This window comes from Arctopsyche grandis, chromosome 11 (genome assembly GCF_051622035.1).
Source record: "Arctopsyche grandis isolate Sample6627 chromosome 11, ASM5162203v2, whole genome shotgun sequence".
In the NCBI taxonomy this organism is placed as follows: Eukaryota; Metazoa; Arthropoda; class Insecta; order Trichoptera; family Hydropsychidae; genus Arctopsyche; species Arctopsyche grandis.
In genome coordinates, this window is record NC_135365.1 from 8,828,418 (window position 1) to 8,846,116 (window position 17,699).

A 17,699-nucleotide genomic window follows, 5' to 3' on the forward strand; every position below is an offset into this window, starting at 1 on the left:
TTTTAATATGATTTGTATACAACATCCACATATGCATGTACATGCATATGTACATATGTATGTATATGTTCGCTGAGAAGAGAAAAGAGTACAGAGTCGGTATATAAAAATAGAATTTTCCCCGTTTATTTATGTGAGCGTATAATGTGTGTTGTTTCAATTAAAAGCGTTATAAATTCGATTACGTTGCACTGTCATTATTTGCATGCGTGCTAACTAATCGCATTTTGCGCAAATGCAATTATACGATCGGTCGGTTTTGCGGTTTCGAAATGTGGAATATGTAGGATAATGTATAGCGGTTTCTTTGTTTAAATTTTTAAACATAATATGTACTTGATACGAATTTATTCGAGGAAATGATAAAAAAATGTGACTCGGTTCTAAAACGACCGACCAACGTCGTAAAAAATGTGCGCTTGTAACGATCACTTCAAGATTGTATTTAATTTATTTTTAATTACAGACTCTTCTTACCTTATACTTACTGAAACAGAAAAATAATAAAAAGTACAAATTAACGGCAATAATGAGTATTTTTAACGGTAGGAAGATAAAGCAAAAAGTGATTCGTATCGCCTGTATTTAATATGACAATTAGGTTATACACGTGTTGTAATTTTGATGTAATTAATACGTATAAAAAATATTTGTATTGGTTGCGGTCAAGATATATGTAGGTATATACAGGCAGACGACTATTATTTGTTACATACATTATTATGGTCAGTAAAACAAATTTACGGTCTATACATTCGGGTCAAATTGTCAAATTCTCAACTATAATGTACATACACATATATAGATTGGTCAGTATTTCATATTTAACAGGCAGTACTTTATTTAAATTACTGTTCATTTTGACAGTTGATTCGTAATTTGACATATGATATTCTACCTATACACACATACATATTTTGCTATTACACATAATGAAATCACGCGAATGATGTTATAGAATGAACATTCCGATGAATCCAATTAGTCAGAACATACATACATATGTACTCGCTGACCGAACTGATAAATTATCCGATCAAATACATATATAGCTACTGGAATTTAATTTAATTTTAAAGTTACTAGCCAACTGTGATTAATAACTGACCAAAAAAAATATTAACCTTCTTGCTATTGTAAACATAGTTTCAAGATATTCCAATATAGAACATTAACGCGTTTTGGAAAAGTTTGGAAATCTACATTAACAGACTTTTGATAGGATTTGGAGAGCACAGGATCAAGTTGTCTCCATACGAACTTTCATCCTCCCGAGCAACGCCTGGTAATTCAAATATAAAACTTCATTAGTAGATATGTATATGTATGTAGCCTTTATTAACTTGCATATATAATAACAAAGAAACTGAGTAATGTTTTATGTACGATTCCAATATCGGTACTACCGATACTGGTGCTATTGTTTCTGCACCAATACCGATACTACCAATACCGATAGTACTAAATTTCGGGTAAAAATCGACCTCGGTACTATTAAACTTCTGAAATACGTATATAAGCAACGGATTTCAGAAGAGTTTGTAAATCTACATAGATTGAAAGGCTTCAATATTTATAAATTAGACTATAATTAACTTTTGATTTGATTCAGGATCAAATTTCTCCATACAAAGTTTCACATAATTCATAGATATATATACATATTATACATACATATACATATATTATGCAATATTCTAAAATACTGAGCTATTAGTTATATGTGTGTAAGGATTCCAATACTCATACCGATATACTCATATCGATACTACAGATGCCGACAGTGACTATATTAGTAATACCTATATCATTGGTACCGATATTGGGGTAAAAACCGACCTTGATACCAAACTAACAACATATGTATGTACATATGTAGATTAGCGATAGAACTAAATTATGTTTAGTCTCTGATATCGTTCCGTTTTCAGCTCTAGTTTCATTAGAATTATTCATATTTATTTCGTATTACCTTAAAATGGTACTATGTACATATGTACCTTCGAAGAAACTATTATATTAACTACATATATTAAGCCCGTTTAATAAATAATTAAAATATAAGGACTTGGACTAGAATTGTTAAAATGATAGGAAGATAGATGTATTGCAATTTTTCTATAGTCCGAATGAACGGTCCAAGTTATCAGAAATTTATAAAATTCTATTGCACTTATTACTTAAATAAATTAAAACCGGTATTATCGGTAAGAGATAAGTTTTCGGTAGTAGCGGTATCGGTATATGGTATTTTTAGAGTCATCCTAGTTGTATGGCAAATATCAACTATATAATACTCACTAATGATCAAATCTCAAACAGGAAGATGCGTGTATAAATTATAACATAACATTGACGGTAATTAAAATTCAGATAGTATACATTTTCATCAGTCAAAAGCGTAACCCGTTTGGTATAAGGATTAAGTGTGTGCACCTGTCGCTATAAATACATACATACAGGTAAATTATTGTTCGCTCACCTGAGTTTCGAGGCGGAGAGGAAGCGTGCCGTGCTTTGCGAGTCTCTCGCAACTTTTTCTCCGTTATTTTTTTATTTTTATTTTTATTTTATTTAGAGTTTAAGTCGTCCATTAGGCGAATCCAATTACCGGGCGCTTCCCGTGTCGTGACGGTTCAAAACGAGAGACTCCGTGTAGGGCAACCGCCGCACGAAACGTACCAACTCTTTTCGTCATTATTTATTATCATCATCCTTTTATTATCCTTCATTAGGACACTGCCAGAATAGCCAAGACCTGTCTCGACTCATTTCGTCATAAAACTGCTTATTTTTAAATCCAACGCAGTAATTAATCTCATCTTGTATTTATTTCCAAGAAAAACCAGATATGTAGATACAAAAGTATTTTTCAGCTTTATTGATTTTTCTGTACCTACATATTTAATTCCATTCCTGAAATTTTGAATATTATTTTGATATTTTTGAACATTCCCGGGAATTCCTAGAAGTAAAAACAAAGTATAATTTAGTATGAAAACATTGTACGTACATATGTATATTTTTAAAACATCATACATCTATTATATAACAATGTATAAAATTTGAATCATGAAAATTTTCCGGGAAAAATGTCTAAAGGCGAATTAATACACACACATATCGTTGTGGTGGATATTGATCGTGCGGCATATAAACAAGCGCATTTAAAATCTGTTTAAACTATCAAAATGTTTGTATTTTACACATTCTTTATATAGATTAATATATAAAATATAATCCGATTAATTGTTTTGTTACAACAATTAACGAAACTTTATTATTATTTGAGGCACAATCGGGAAAAAATCGTTTGGCAGTACAAAGTGAATGCGTGTATGGTTCCACACGAACTTTAGGCAATTACTTGAAACAATAAACTAACATTTATTCTAAAAGTTATATATCTATTGATCTTATTACTATCCCTGAAACAATTTTAGTATTAAAGGTTGCGAACTTATCGGTAATATGCCATTTTATTTGCACAATCGCTCATTTCTTTGCCGCGCCCATATATATATATATATATATATATATATATATATGGAGTTCGGTCTTTCGTGTCATGTGAGGAGGACGTGCTTCTGCGTTCCTCCCGCTATTACTCGCTTAAACCCGGCTATTGCACGAAATTTAACTTAACCATCTAATCACTTATTTTACTAATTGCATCCTAGTATAATTTAAGTGTAAAAATAAACAGCAAATCGGTCGTAAAAAGCGGTTTTATATCAGTTATTTCGAAAAATTTTGTGCTAATTTTTGTGTCAAATCGGTGTCAAACGAGATACATCTCCCTACCTGAATACAAAAAAAGGGTCCTTCGCCAGCCAAGTCGGTCCCACAGAAGCAATAAATCTTCCACATAATTGCTTCCAGCCAAAAATCTTTAACGAACTTTACTTAATAGAATAATAGCAAACAGAAACGGTGTTTCCCAACTGTCTATCAGTTCTTTTTCATATTTAAATTATATTAAAGTAATTCGTGTAATTTTATATACTTTACTAAAGTTATTATTAAAATATTAAATTGCAAACCGCACTCACATATATAAATCCGTTGTCTCCAAAGAGGCGTCTCACGATAAAGATCTGTAAAAAAGTAGTATAACAATTGCTAATCTATTATTATCATAACTAACTACTTTCACTTACAAAGTAACCCTGTTAAATGGCATGTAATAACTCATAAGTGATCCAAGTGATACCTAGGATGACTATATGTCAAAGCTGACCACAGAGAAGAGTTTATGGCGGTAAGAACTCACTCCTTGAATGGAAATCTCTCTCAAGTACCGCCTTTTTCTCAACACATCTTGGATAAATGCGAGAAAAATAATATCCAAACCTCCAACAAGGTAAGAGTGACGATGGATGATAGCTTAGCTAATAGAAACCTGTATTTAGCCACGTACAATGTAAGAACGTTATCGAGTGAAGGAAGTGTGCTTGCATTAGAGAATGAACTAGAAAGTATCAAATGGGATTTAGTAGGACTTAGCGAAGTAAGACGAAAACAGGAAAACCAAATAATCCTAAAAAGTGGTAACTGTCTCTACTGGAGAGGGCTACCAAATGGTAGAATAGGAGGAGTAGGGTTTCTTATCAATAAGAGAATAGAAAGAAATATTATAGAAATAAACGACATATCGGAACGTATATGCTATGTAGTATTAAGAATCTCGAGCAGGTACACTTGTCAAATCTTCCAAGTGTACGCCCCCACATCTAGCCACCCAGACGAGGAAATAGAAGACTTCTACGAAAAACTACAGGGCGCATACGATAATAGCCGCCACCACTTTAAAATAATCATGGGCGACTTTAACGCAAAAATAGGACAAAAGGCAAACACAGAAAGAGCAGTAGGCAATTTTGGTACCGGCCAAAGAAACGACAGAGGCGATCGCCTCATAGAATTCGCAGAACACAACAGGCTCTTCATCACTAATTCATTTTTCAGGAAAAACACCAACAATAAGTGGACTTGGGAGAGTCCTAAAGGAGACAGAAACGAGATCGATTTCATCCTAACAAATGCCCTGCACTCCGTTAAAGACGTTAGTGTTTTAAGTAAAGTAGATATAGGCAGCGATCACAGATTAGTCCGTGCCAAGATGGCCATTAATATAAATTGCGAACGTAGGAAATTAATAAAAGGATGCAGTAACTCTCCAGATTTCGCTCAACTAAGGTCTAGGAAAAAGGAATTCGAACTCGAACTTGGAAATCGATACGGGAAATTAAACCCAGAAGCAGACATCGAGGAATTGAACACTGTAATTAGTTCGGTTCTAACCTCAACAGGTAAGAAATTAGGTGGTTTCAGGAAACAGATTAAATTAAGCAAAATTTCAGCGGAAACAAAAAACCTAATTAAGCATAAAAGGAATTTAGATAGGGATAATAATAAGCAAGAATACAATCTAGTAAATAAGGAAATTAAGAAGAGAATAGTCAGGGATGTCAGGGATTTTAACAGCAAGCTAATAGAAAATACCATTAAGAATAACCGTAGCCTGAAAAAGTGCAAACAGGATCTTTTCTTAGGCAAAAACCAAATGATCGCAATCAGATCAGAGAGCGGAGTAATAATTAGGAATAGAGAAGAAATCATAGACAGAGTTTACACGTTCTATGCAAAACTATACGAGAACGACAACGGCCAATTCCCCACTCTGGAATCGACACACGGCCAAAGGGTTCCTGCAGTATTGCCTAGCGAAGTAGAGGCCGCGCTAAAAACTGCAAAGAATGGTAAAACCCCAGGGGAAGATAATATTCCCATCGACTTACTAAAATGTGGCGGCCCCCCCCTAATTAATATCTTAGCTAGGCTTTTCAGCAAATGCATCCAGAACCAAGCTATACCAGAAGGATGGAATAACGCAACTATCATTTTAATACACAAAAAAGGCGACAAAAGCGATATCAAGAACTACCGACCCATTAGTCTACTTTCAGCGGTCTACAAGCTCTTCACGAAGGTTATTACAGAAAGGCTGAAGAATATCCTCGACGAGAACCAACCTATAGAGCAGGCAGGGTTTAGGGCAAATTTCAGCACAATGGACCACCTCCAAGTAGTTGGCGAACTAATCGAGCGCGCCAACGAATATCAACGGCCACTGTGCCTAGGTTTCGTCGATTATGAGAAAGCCTTCGATACAGTTAGTCATAATGCAGTACTTAACGCTCTAAAAACACAGGGAGTGCCGGAACCCTATGTGGGACTGTTAGCTACAATATATAAGAATGCCACAGCTTCAGTTAAAATTTTTTCAGGTACAGATAGATTTAGCATAGGAAAAGGAGTAAGACAAGGAGATACAATCTCGCCCAAGTTATTCAATGCGGTGCTTGAGGGAGTTTTCAGGAAATTGGATTGGGATACAGCCGGAGTAAGCATCAATGGTCGCTTTTTGAGTCACCTTCGGTTCGCAGACGATATAGTTTTAGTAGCTCGTGATTCAGCTGACCTACTTATCAGACTAACACAGCTGGACAGGGAAAGTAGAAAAGTAGGATTAAAAATTAACGTAGATAAGACTAAACTAATGTTCAATAGTTATTGCATGCCTGATAGCATCCCCTTAGATGATAAACCAGTAGAAGTAGTAAATAATTATTTATATTTAGGTCAAATAATTGACATGTCTGGTAGTAAAAATGAAGAGATAAAGAGACGTATGAAATTGGGGTGGAGTGCATTTGGACGGATGAATGCTGTTTTTAAATCAAAAATGCCACTCTGCCTGAAGAAAAGGATCTTTGATCAATGCGTTTTGCCAGTGATGACGTATGGATGTGAAACTTGGACACTGAACGCCAAGATGCAAAATAAAATCCAATGCACTCAAAGAAGTATGGAACGCTGTATGCTTGGCATAACGAGGAAAGACAGGAAGCGGAACACGTGGGTGAGAAATATGACAAGGGTAGTGGACATAGTGGATAGAGTGAAGAGATTGAAATGGCAATGGGCGGGTCACGTAGCTAGGAGGATGGACGAAAGGTGGACAAAAGAAGTGCTTGAATGGTACCCGAGAGAAGGCAAAAGAGTAAAAGGAAGACCGCAAGGAAGATGGGTGAACGAAATTAGGAAAATGTGCGGAATGAGATGGATGAGTGTTGCGCAAAACAGAGACGAGTGGAAGCGTGTTGGAGAGGCCTTCATCCAGCAGTGGATGGCGAATGGCTGTAAATGATGATGATGATGATATATATATATATATATATATATATATATATATATATATATATATATATATATATATATATATATATATATATATATATATATATATATATATATATATGTAAGTAGCTGCCTATACAATTTCTCATTGAAGATTTAAACGTGTACCTAAAACGTGCTAAAATATATTTTCGACACTCTTCGAATACGGTAGATGTGGCAAATTTAACAGGTTTCACTTAAATTTCAAAAGTTTCACACACACATTCGGTTCGAGCGTACATATTTGCACTGGCCATTTCCATGTAGTTTCAGTTTGACTTTATACTATATTATTGGTCAAATACACTCAACAGATCGAGTTTTCTCGTGTGTCTGGTTACAACGTCAGTCACTTCAGTTTAAAGTTGTGTTTACCCGACCAAGAAACATTAGAGTTAAACCAAACACCGACTGATCTCGAACGTAACGGACTGTGCTTGGAAATACATGAAAACTTAAGCAAAATGTAACTTTAAATGTAATTATATAAATTCCCAAAGCATTTTCTTTAATTTGATATAATATTTCATGCAAAATTTTCTATAATGAAAAAGCTATGATTTTATTAAATAAGGTGAATAATTTTGGACCACCATTTTGTCACAATGTAAATTCCGTTGAACGCTTTATATGCATTTTATAATTACATCAGTAGTTCTAAATGTATGGAATAATTTAATTAAAATACAATGTTGAGAGCGAGAAGGAAAACTCGCCATGCTTGCATTTCACTGGTACAATGTACATACATACATACAATACGTAGCAGTTTTGAAACTGCGCTCTTCAAAACTTTGCTTTTTTATATTTGATTTTTTTACGTATTGCCAACTTTCTTAAGGAATTTTAGACACGCGAAGAACTTTTCAAATATTGTATATATGTACGTACTTTTAATGCCGTTTAATAACACTAAAGTTTTATCGTCGTACGTACTTTGCTTACTAAGACTGCGCTCGTAAGAAAGTTTTCCTAGAACGCGTTGAGGCTTCGGGGCTTTCTGAAGCCCAACTTATTTCAACAAACCGACTTTGCCGGCTTCGAAGGCTTTTGTTAAATCATAAAGAAGATATTTGACTTCCGCACTATACAATGAGTACTAGTAAATTTTTTATTATAATTCACGTAGCTTTCACGCAAACGAATGTATACTTTTTGCCAAAATTAATACAATTTGATTGAAATCGATTTTTGCATTTTTTTTTTTTTGGATTCACAGCAAGTTTTGTGATTCACGGCTTGTGCAAGGACATTTAGCACGCTTCGCTTTGCTCTCTGGATATTGTGAACGGACAAACTTTCCAAGAATTTAATTTAATAATGCAGAATCGGAATAGGAACGCTGAAAACTTAATCAAACTTCGAACGAAGCTCAAAGCGGGAATAATTATTACTATTTTAATACAATGATTCGTTTAATACACATCAGATGAGTTGACAAAATTTATATCCGGTTAAATCAAAATAAACCTAGTCTCCTACATATGTATGTATGCACATACATACATAGGTACATACAAATTTACAATATATGTCTATATAAGTAACGTTTCTTTTAATTTCAATAGTTTTTTGTTTAATAATAGTATAAAATGATAGTTTTATATAAATTCTCTAAGCTTATAAATTAACTTTAGAAAAGAAAATATCTATAAGACTATCATTGCGTGTGCCAAATAGAATGACTAGATGTAATGAGCTCCTTTACATACCTAATACTTTTTCTAATTATGAAAGAAGCTCATTCATCTGGCGTGCAAGCTTCACCGTCAACACACTAATTTTAACAATTTCTATGTTTGACTTATTTAATATTAATGCTATACAAGCTAGAGTGATTATTGCAAATTTGTTTTTCGATGATAAATTTTATTGAAAATTTACGATTGTGATTATGAATTTTTATTTTGATGTATTTATTTTGTCTTTTTGTTTTTTGTTATATATTATATTATTTTTATTATTTCATAATTTTTATCATATTATTATTCTTATTATTTTGATATTTTTATTATACTGTTATTTCTATTTTTTCTTTTTGTTTTCTCTAACTATCTTACTCTATTATCATTTTTGTTTCTTATTTTAAATGTTTGAGCTTTTCTTTTTTTTACCTATATGTGAAAATTATTAATGGTTTACTTAACATAATTATGTTTTTTTACTATCAATCTATGTAACTTAATAAACTGTAAATTTTCCAAATAAATAAATAAATAAAATTGAACAATATATTTAAATTTAAAAAAATAAAAAAATGTAAAATAGGGTGATATATTTTGGCCCACTTTATGTCACAATTAGAATGTCGTTTATTCTTCTTGTATGATATTTAATTTACATGCATTATTAAAATTCTTTTTTAATAACATATACATATTTTAAGTTTGATATTCAATATGTAATTTGAAATTAATGTTTGATGAAATTTTTGAACCTTTTCGGCCATTAGGTGCATTTTAAAGTTATCCAATGCCATATTTTGTTAAAGAATAGAGAAATATGATTAAAATTTCAATGTTTTTCGTTTTAAAAAATGTTCCTTTGCTCTAATGGAGGCAAAATCTTCGAAAACTCTATCAAAATTTGAGAAGAATTCAAATCTATTGTACGTACATATATAAAATTGAATGTCTGTTTGTCTGTCCGTCTGCCTGTCTCGTATAGGCTCCTAAGCCACTGAACCGATTACGATGTAACTTTCAGGATTTGTTTTATGCATGTCCGGGAAGCTTACTGTGAAAGAAAAACTGGAAAAAACCTCTTAATAATAATATTCGTAATTACGAGTTTACCGACGCGAAAGGTTGAAGCGCCATTGTGTAGTCAAGGAAATGTGTTTGTTGGTAACCACGTTACCAGTTGGTTTATGACGATACGGCGTTGAAGAGACGTTAGTTGAGTTAGTTAGCTCCAACCATCACTTGAAACGGGAACGGGAATTGCATGCCTTATTCTGGCATTGCAACGCATGCCGGGTTCAGCTAGTACTTGTTGTTTGGTTTGGTTTGACAGAGCAAATAAGCGATGCCAAAATCATCATTGCTTTCAATTGAAAGTATTCAAAAATTAATCAGTCTGTCGTGTCATTGAATACCTTAAATAACTTTCGACTATTTTAACTTAACTAAAAGATTTTCCAGCCGATGCGGCCGTTATTTGGATACTCAAGACATCTTTACACGATATCTTGGTATGTATTTTTTTACTAGGCTCTTCTTACTTCACTTTCGATTTTTTCGTCTGACGAAATTTGGGTTCTAATCCGATCATTTTCAAACTTTGCCATTTTGCTCGGTTTGGTCATCAATATATGTGGAAATGCGCTCCGCTACAAATCGTTGCGAACAACGCGGCCGCATGCTCATTTCATACTTTTGTCTCGGCTTTTGCCATTTTAAACTTGCCAGAAAGATCCAACTCAATTTTAAGAATTGCCAATCATCAATGTACATACATCGAAATGTCATCTGCGCAACCCCATGAATATCTCGTCTTTCGTACATGCTGAAATTCAAACAGTCACAATTCAATCGAAATTTTGTAGCAAACCCGTGGAAATGAAGTCCACCATTACGATGGTGAAAAATAATCGTAATAGACACGTTTGAAAACACTCCATCATCTTTCTCAGTGACGTCTATTGACGTCCACATTGGCGCATTTGTCCATACTGTTCCTATAGTTTTTTTCCCTTTTCGCCACTCTCTCGCTATGTCATATTTTAATTGTTTAAACGCCTATAGCATTTTCTTTTTTCACTCTATAGTTTGATGTCAAATTCAATCTGTTGATTGATGATGATTTTGACGCCTGGAGCCACCCCCACCCCCTTCACCCGGCTCTGTATATAATGCGTTGTTGCCACATACTTACAGTGGATACACTTTAGTTTCAGTGGTTTCTCATTTTGAACGACGGCGTCATCCCACGCTCTGAAGGTGAAGGATTGGCTTTATTTACAAGCGTATTAGGTTTCGACCGGTACCCGTTCCGAGGAGAGGAACCCGGCTGTGTGTGTAAAATGTAAATTGATGCGATGGTTTCGTCGGGGAACATCCGTCTTGTCCCGAGACCTTTCCCTTCCCTCCTTATTTCCCCCCCACACACAGCCCATCTCCTACTATCTCGCTAAAAACCGAGTGTGTCCCTCGTTACAACTGAAACATGCAACCTTCCCCTTTGTCTCTACTCCGGTGTACATTCTATACCAGGGGTGGCCAAGATATAAAGTTTCATAGTGTATATTTTTAGTGTTGCTTTCTCTTTCAGCATGACGTATCCTTAATGAGTTAATTTGGACGTACTTTTGTCTAATGGAACTAACCTACATACATATGATATATGAGCAAGATATAACAGGGGGAGAGACAGAAATGGCAGCTGCTGTGGGTCTCATACATTATAACCAGAAAAATTAGAAAAATATCTAGTTTTGCTTTCGTGAAATAATTTTTCCACGAAACTATCCTTGCATCTCTGAGAGACCTTGCAGATGAGTAACACAATTCTGACATACCACAAATCACGAACATGAAAAAAAATTGGCATAGGATATTGATGCTTGCTGTGGGATTGTCTGGCGTGGACACAGATGCCCATTGCTTTTGTATCTTCTTATCTAAACACTTCTAACAAAGGGGCGAGCTACTAACTACACTTTGATCAGATTCCTCCAGATGATCCTGTCGATCCGGTTTTGTCTTTTGAAACCTAATTCAACTGAAGTTTCAGCCTTTTACAATTGAGTTCCTTTCTTCCGACACCTTGTAGGCTACCCCATAAGTATTTTATCTATCGATACTAACTGAGATAATAATAATAAAAATATATTGATGTTCGCTGTGGGATCGTCTGGGGTGGACACAGATGCCCATTGCTTTTGTATCTTCTTATCTAAACACTTCTAACAAAGGGGCGAGCTACTAACTACACTTTGATCAGATTCCTCCAGATGATCCTGTCGATCCGGTTTTGTCTTTTGAAACCCGATTCAACTGAAGTTTCAGCCTTTTAAAATTGAGTTCCTTTCTTCCGACACCTTGTAGGCTACCCCATAAGTATTTTATCTATCGATACTAACTGAGATAATAATAAATAAATAAAAATGTTGTTCTCTGTGGGATCGTCTGGGGTGGACACATATGAGCATTGCTTTTGTATCTTCTTATCTAAATGCTTCTACCAAAGGGGAGAGCTACTACAATTTGATCAGATACCTCCAGATGATCCTGTTTTGCTTTTTGAAACCCGATTTCACTGAAGTTTCAGCCTTTTAAAATTGAGTTCCTTTCTTCCGACACCTTGTAGGCTACCCCGTGAGTATTTAAGATAATATTAAAGAAAGGATATTGATGTCCGCTGTGGGATTATCTAGAGTGGACGCAGATGCCCATTTATTATAGATCTTCTTATCTAAATGCTTCTACCAAATAGGATAGCTAGTATACATTGATTATATTCCTCCAGATGATCTTGTCGATCGGTTTTCCTTTTTGAAACTCGATTTTACTGAAGTTTCAGCCTTTTACAATTGAGTTCCTTTCTTCCGACACATTGTAGGCTACCCCATAAGTATTTAAGATAATATTAATCGAAGGATATTTATGTTCGCTGAGGGATTGTCTAGAGTGGACGCAGATGCCCATTGCTTATATATCTTCTTATCTGAATGCTTCTACCTAAGGGGAGAATAACAACGGTTTGATCAGATTCATCCAGATCAGTCAATAGATCCTGTCCTGTCTTTTAAAACCTAGCATTCACCATTGAAATCTTCTCTCCCAACACTTCGTAGGTTACACTAGAGCTATTTTGTTTATAGGTAACTACTGAAGAAAAAATAAAGTGCCCTTCTTCTTCTTTTTCTGTTAAATTTTATGAAATAGTTCACTATCGCTGTGACAACTGTTACTTGTTCTTTCTAAACCATTCCCAAATTCTTAAAGGCAAAAGCCCTTCTCCTTTTCTACTTTTTCTTTCCTACAGTATCCTATTGCATACGAGTTGCATGACTCCACAGTTTCATTATATTAACAAAATATTTTTATTGTCTTTGGAAGCTTGACATCTCTATGCAGTACTTTTTTATTTTATTAAAAGCTTTTATTTAGTTTGACTGGTGAATGCTGTTAGTCTGCTTTTCAGTTGAATCATTTTATCCTATCAGCCCATGAGATACGAAACATCTGTCTATAAATCCATGTATTCATGTTGAAAGTATATTTCATAGGCTTGGTATATATTATGTCGTCCTTCCGATTCCAATGTATGTATGTACATGTCAAAAGCAACGTGCCCTTAATACTTGAAAAAACAAACATACAAGAACTTGCTCCTAGAGTTTAAAAGTTTAGCCACCGATGTTTTATACGAAGCTGGCCGACAAATAACCAATCGCAGACTGAAAAGTTAACGATGCATTCTGTCGGCGTTTCTCAAACGTTTCGAAATTAAGAGGAGTCCAGATCTCCGGCTCGGATCAATTACAAAAGCCGAGAGAGAGGAAACCGTGCTCACTCCACCGTTACACACAGACAGTTGTTGGTTCACTGATGTTTAATCAAGACGCTTTCGGTGTCCTTTGTACAAATATGTCTCTACATATAACTATAAGCATGCAAATGCATGTATGTATGTACGCGAAGACAGACCCTTCCGATATGTCCTCGCTTACATGACATAATATCCTGCAGATGCTCTGTGCAGCTTTGAGTATGAAGCGTTTGAGGGACATGTATTATTACAGTGCATATTTGTGTGAAATGCAACATCAATATTGAACCGTCATTAATGCAATATTTGTAAGTAGATAAGATCTATCCATCGTCTAAGGATTTAAGGTAGGAGTGGCAGGCTTTAGTCAAAAAATAATAAAAGTGTACGTATCCATTGTTGCATTCTGATCATATTTAATAAAGGTTATATGTAATGCTGCGAAGTTTTGAAATATAAAAATGTTCTTATTAAGAACTGTGTATGTTCAAAACTGTGAATGCTCATTGAAAATGATTGTACATATTATGTATTGAATTCAAAACTTGTTCAAGACTGTCGTTTTAAAATATGTATGTTCAAAATTGAAGCTACATTGTAATTAGATTAAAACTAGATAATCATGCGAATAATCATGTGATTAGAAAGTCTTCGATCTGGGCTATCATTGCAAATCTGTCAGTGTGATTTTAATGATTATTAATTAGTAATTAAATCACTATCATCATCATTAATAGTCATTGACTATCCACTACTGGATGTAGGCCTTTTCAAAACGATTTCATTCGTTTCTGTTTAGCGCAACTATCATACATCTCATCCCAAACATTTGTCTAATTACATACATTGACCCATCTTCCTTGCGGCCTTCCTTTTATCATTTTTCATTCTCTTGGGTACCATTCCAGCACTTATTTTGACCACCTTTCGTGCATTCTTCTAACCACGTGACCCACCCATTGCCATTTCAATCTCTTCACTCTCTTCACTATATCAACTACCTATCATACATATATAAATATACGTATAAATTTCAATAGATACCTTTCAATATTGCTTCATGTCTTTCAGATAGTATTGATATTCCTGCAATAAAAAAATAGTTTAAAATGATATTATACATAGAAGCTAGAAGAATGGATGACGAATCGACAAAATAAGTGCTCGAATGGTATCTAATTAGATAATGTAAACAGGTGCAAGGAAGGCCACAAAGGACATGGGTAGATGAAATTAGAAAAATATGTCGAATGAGATCGATGAGAGTAGACCAAAACAGAGACGCCACTTAAAATGTAATATCAAACGTAAATTGTATAACATTAGAGCGTAGAAATTTTAATTAATTTATGAATATTTATATAAAATCCTACTAATGCTGTATTTAATTTAAACGCCATATAATAACGCCAAAATATTACGGAATTGGTTCACTTTTCCGGTCTATACCCACGCGCTCGCATACAATATAGTATACAACAGTAAAGCGATTAAACTATAAATTTTACAACGGCACTATTATTATCTATATTGGCGCAAATTGAAATACATAATTTAATTGATCCAAATCGAGAATAGCTAGCTTTATTGTATTACGACGGTCGGGATGGGTTTTTCGGTATTTTATCACGATCATAAACCATATAATAATTCACAGCGTAAAAAAATACTTGCCTAGTTTATATTACACCCGTACGAAAGCCCGACCGAATGTATAATAGTGCTATGTAACTTTTTTTATTATTTTTTGTGCAGTTTACTGCGTCTCTCCTCTTTTGTCCGTCCGTCGGTCCATGGACGCAGACGCCGCTAAGCCGGATTATGGCCGGATTTGAACTCCGGTAATTTTTTCGCATCGCTGAATGTAAAATGCGCCGGTTGGCCCGAAAGCTCGCCGAGTGTGTTCGCCGAAGCGGACCGCCGACAGCTTTTATTGGATTTTGCCTGCACTTTATATCATACTCTCTCTCTCTCTCTCTCTAAGCCTTTATTTATTTTAATTAATAATAAATTATCCTCGGATGTTGCAGAAGCGCTGGCGGTGAAGTAAAACCAAGTTTGCGCCGCGCAAAGTGATGGTAATCAATTGCGATGCGAATTGTTGTCAAATACGCTTCGCTATACGTTGTTGAAAATATGCGGCCTTTGTTAAGCGCACAATTTTTCTCACAAAATCCAATTATCTCAAATTAAATAAGAGCATTTGATTTGCCGAGTTTTAAAAAATTCAATTTTTAAAAACGTCCAAATAATCGACGATTTCAATTCAAACGTCAAATATATGTATTTTTATTTAGAATTTTTTTCCACTTTTATTATAGCATTATTTTGCTTGTTTTTTTTATTTAGAAATTTTTAATAGTATTGTACTTTTACTACAGTATTTTTTGTTTTCGTGTGGATGTGTTAATTTAATGTGTGTGTGCATTTGAAGCTGCGCATTTGTTCAAATCGTACACAATTTGCCTTGCCCATTCCAGGTAATACTTTTTTGAATGAGAAATTTATTGTGATGGTTTTATGATTCTTTTGTAATTAATTTTGCATTAAAATTGAAATTTAATCAAGTTTTTAAATTAATTTTTAATATTAACGTTATCTAAAATAGCAAAATACACATACATACATTTTTTTAAGACATGAAAACGTGATCGATTCTGAGTTCAAATCGTCATTTCGAGTGATCACAAAACTTCATCTATTGTTAATACGTACATACATATACATAGACTTCTGACAAATAATAAAATATATTTAATACATATTTAACTTGAAAATCACACATCTTGGCACTTCAGGTATCAAAACGCTGAAAAAATTATACAGTAGATTCAACGAGCATATCTAGCACAAAACTATTCTAAAATTAATTTCAAGCACCTGTACGCTTCGAATAACTTCACAAACCCCACGTCGATTCGTTTTTTCGAAAAGCTTTCATTGAAATATCAAAGTGGGCGATCCTATAAACAGACAGACAGACAGATGGACAGACTTGCGTTAAAGTTTCTCTGAAAGTGGATTTTCTTTTGACGATGCCATTATCGTTTTGCGATTGCTTTTTGCCGCGTCAATTTAGCCAGATGAATAAAGTACGGCCAAAGGAGGGGGAAACGAGTAAAAAGAAAAAAAAATACTCAGAGGCAGCTTATTGCTTTTTCCCTCTCTGGCCAACTTCCACCACATTTGCCATAACAAATGATCATCATCATTAGACCAGACCAGCGTTCTGGTCAATATAATATAGTCATCAGCGAACGACTGTTGGTTACACCGACCGCTAGACCGAGACCAACGCGCTGTTCAATTTCAAAAGCGTACCCTCAGATTAAAGAAAGACGACCCGATGATTATTAATCTGATAATAGAACTTCCCTATAGTGTTTCATATAAATAAAAGTAATATAAACATGCTGTGCTGTATAATTTTGCTTCGATGAGGTGGTCCAAAATGCATCACCCTACTTAGCGTGCTCATAACTTTTTAATTCCTATAAAAATTTAATAAGAAACATCTTTTAACAATCTGGTAATTTTAGAGATTTTTTGTTTCAGATCGTAAATTCATTAGTTGAAATGGTTCTATAAAAAAGACAGGTGCAATTAAATCTGGCGAACGCTGCGGCCATTATCGTTAGGTACATCAATATAATTAATGAATGGTTTTCTGTGTGATTTTTAACAATGTCTGTCGAGTATTGAATTTTTTTTTATTGTAAATTATCTAAGATCCAAGTATAATTATAAAAAATAATACACATAATATATTGAAAATAATTATACTTTTATGTTATTTTTAATAGGGTGACTCATTTTGTACCACTATAACTTTGATTATGCAAAATGATAAATGTCAAAAATTGACGTTTATACTATATAAATTATTTTTTACGGTTTTTTTTTATTTTTTCTTAATAAAAATTGTAAATATTCCATAGCCTTAATTTGTTTAAAAAAAA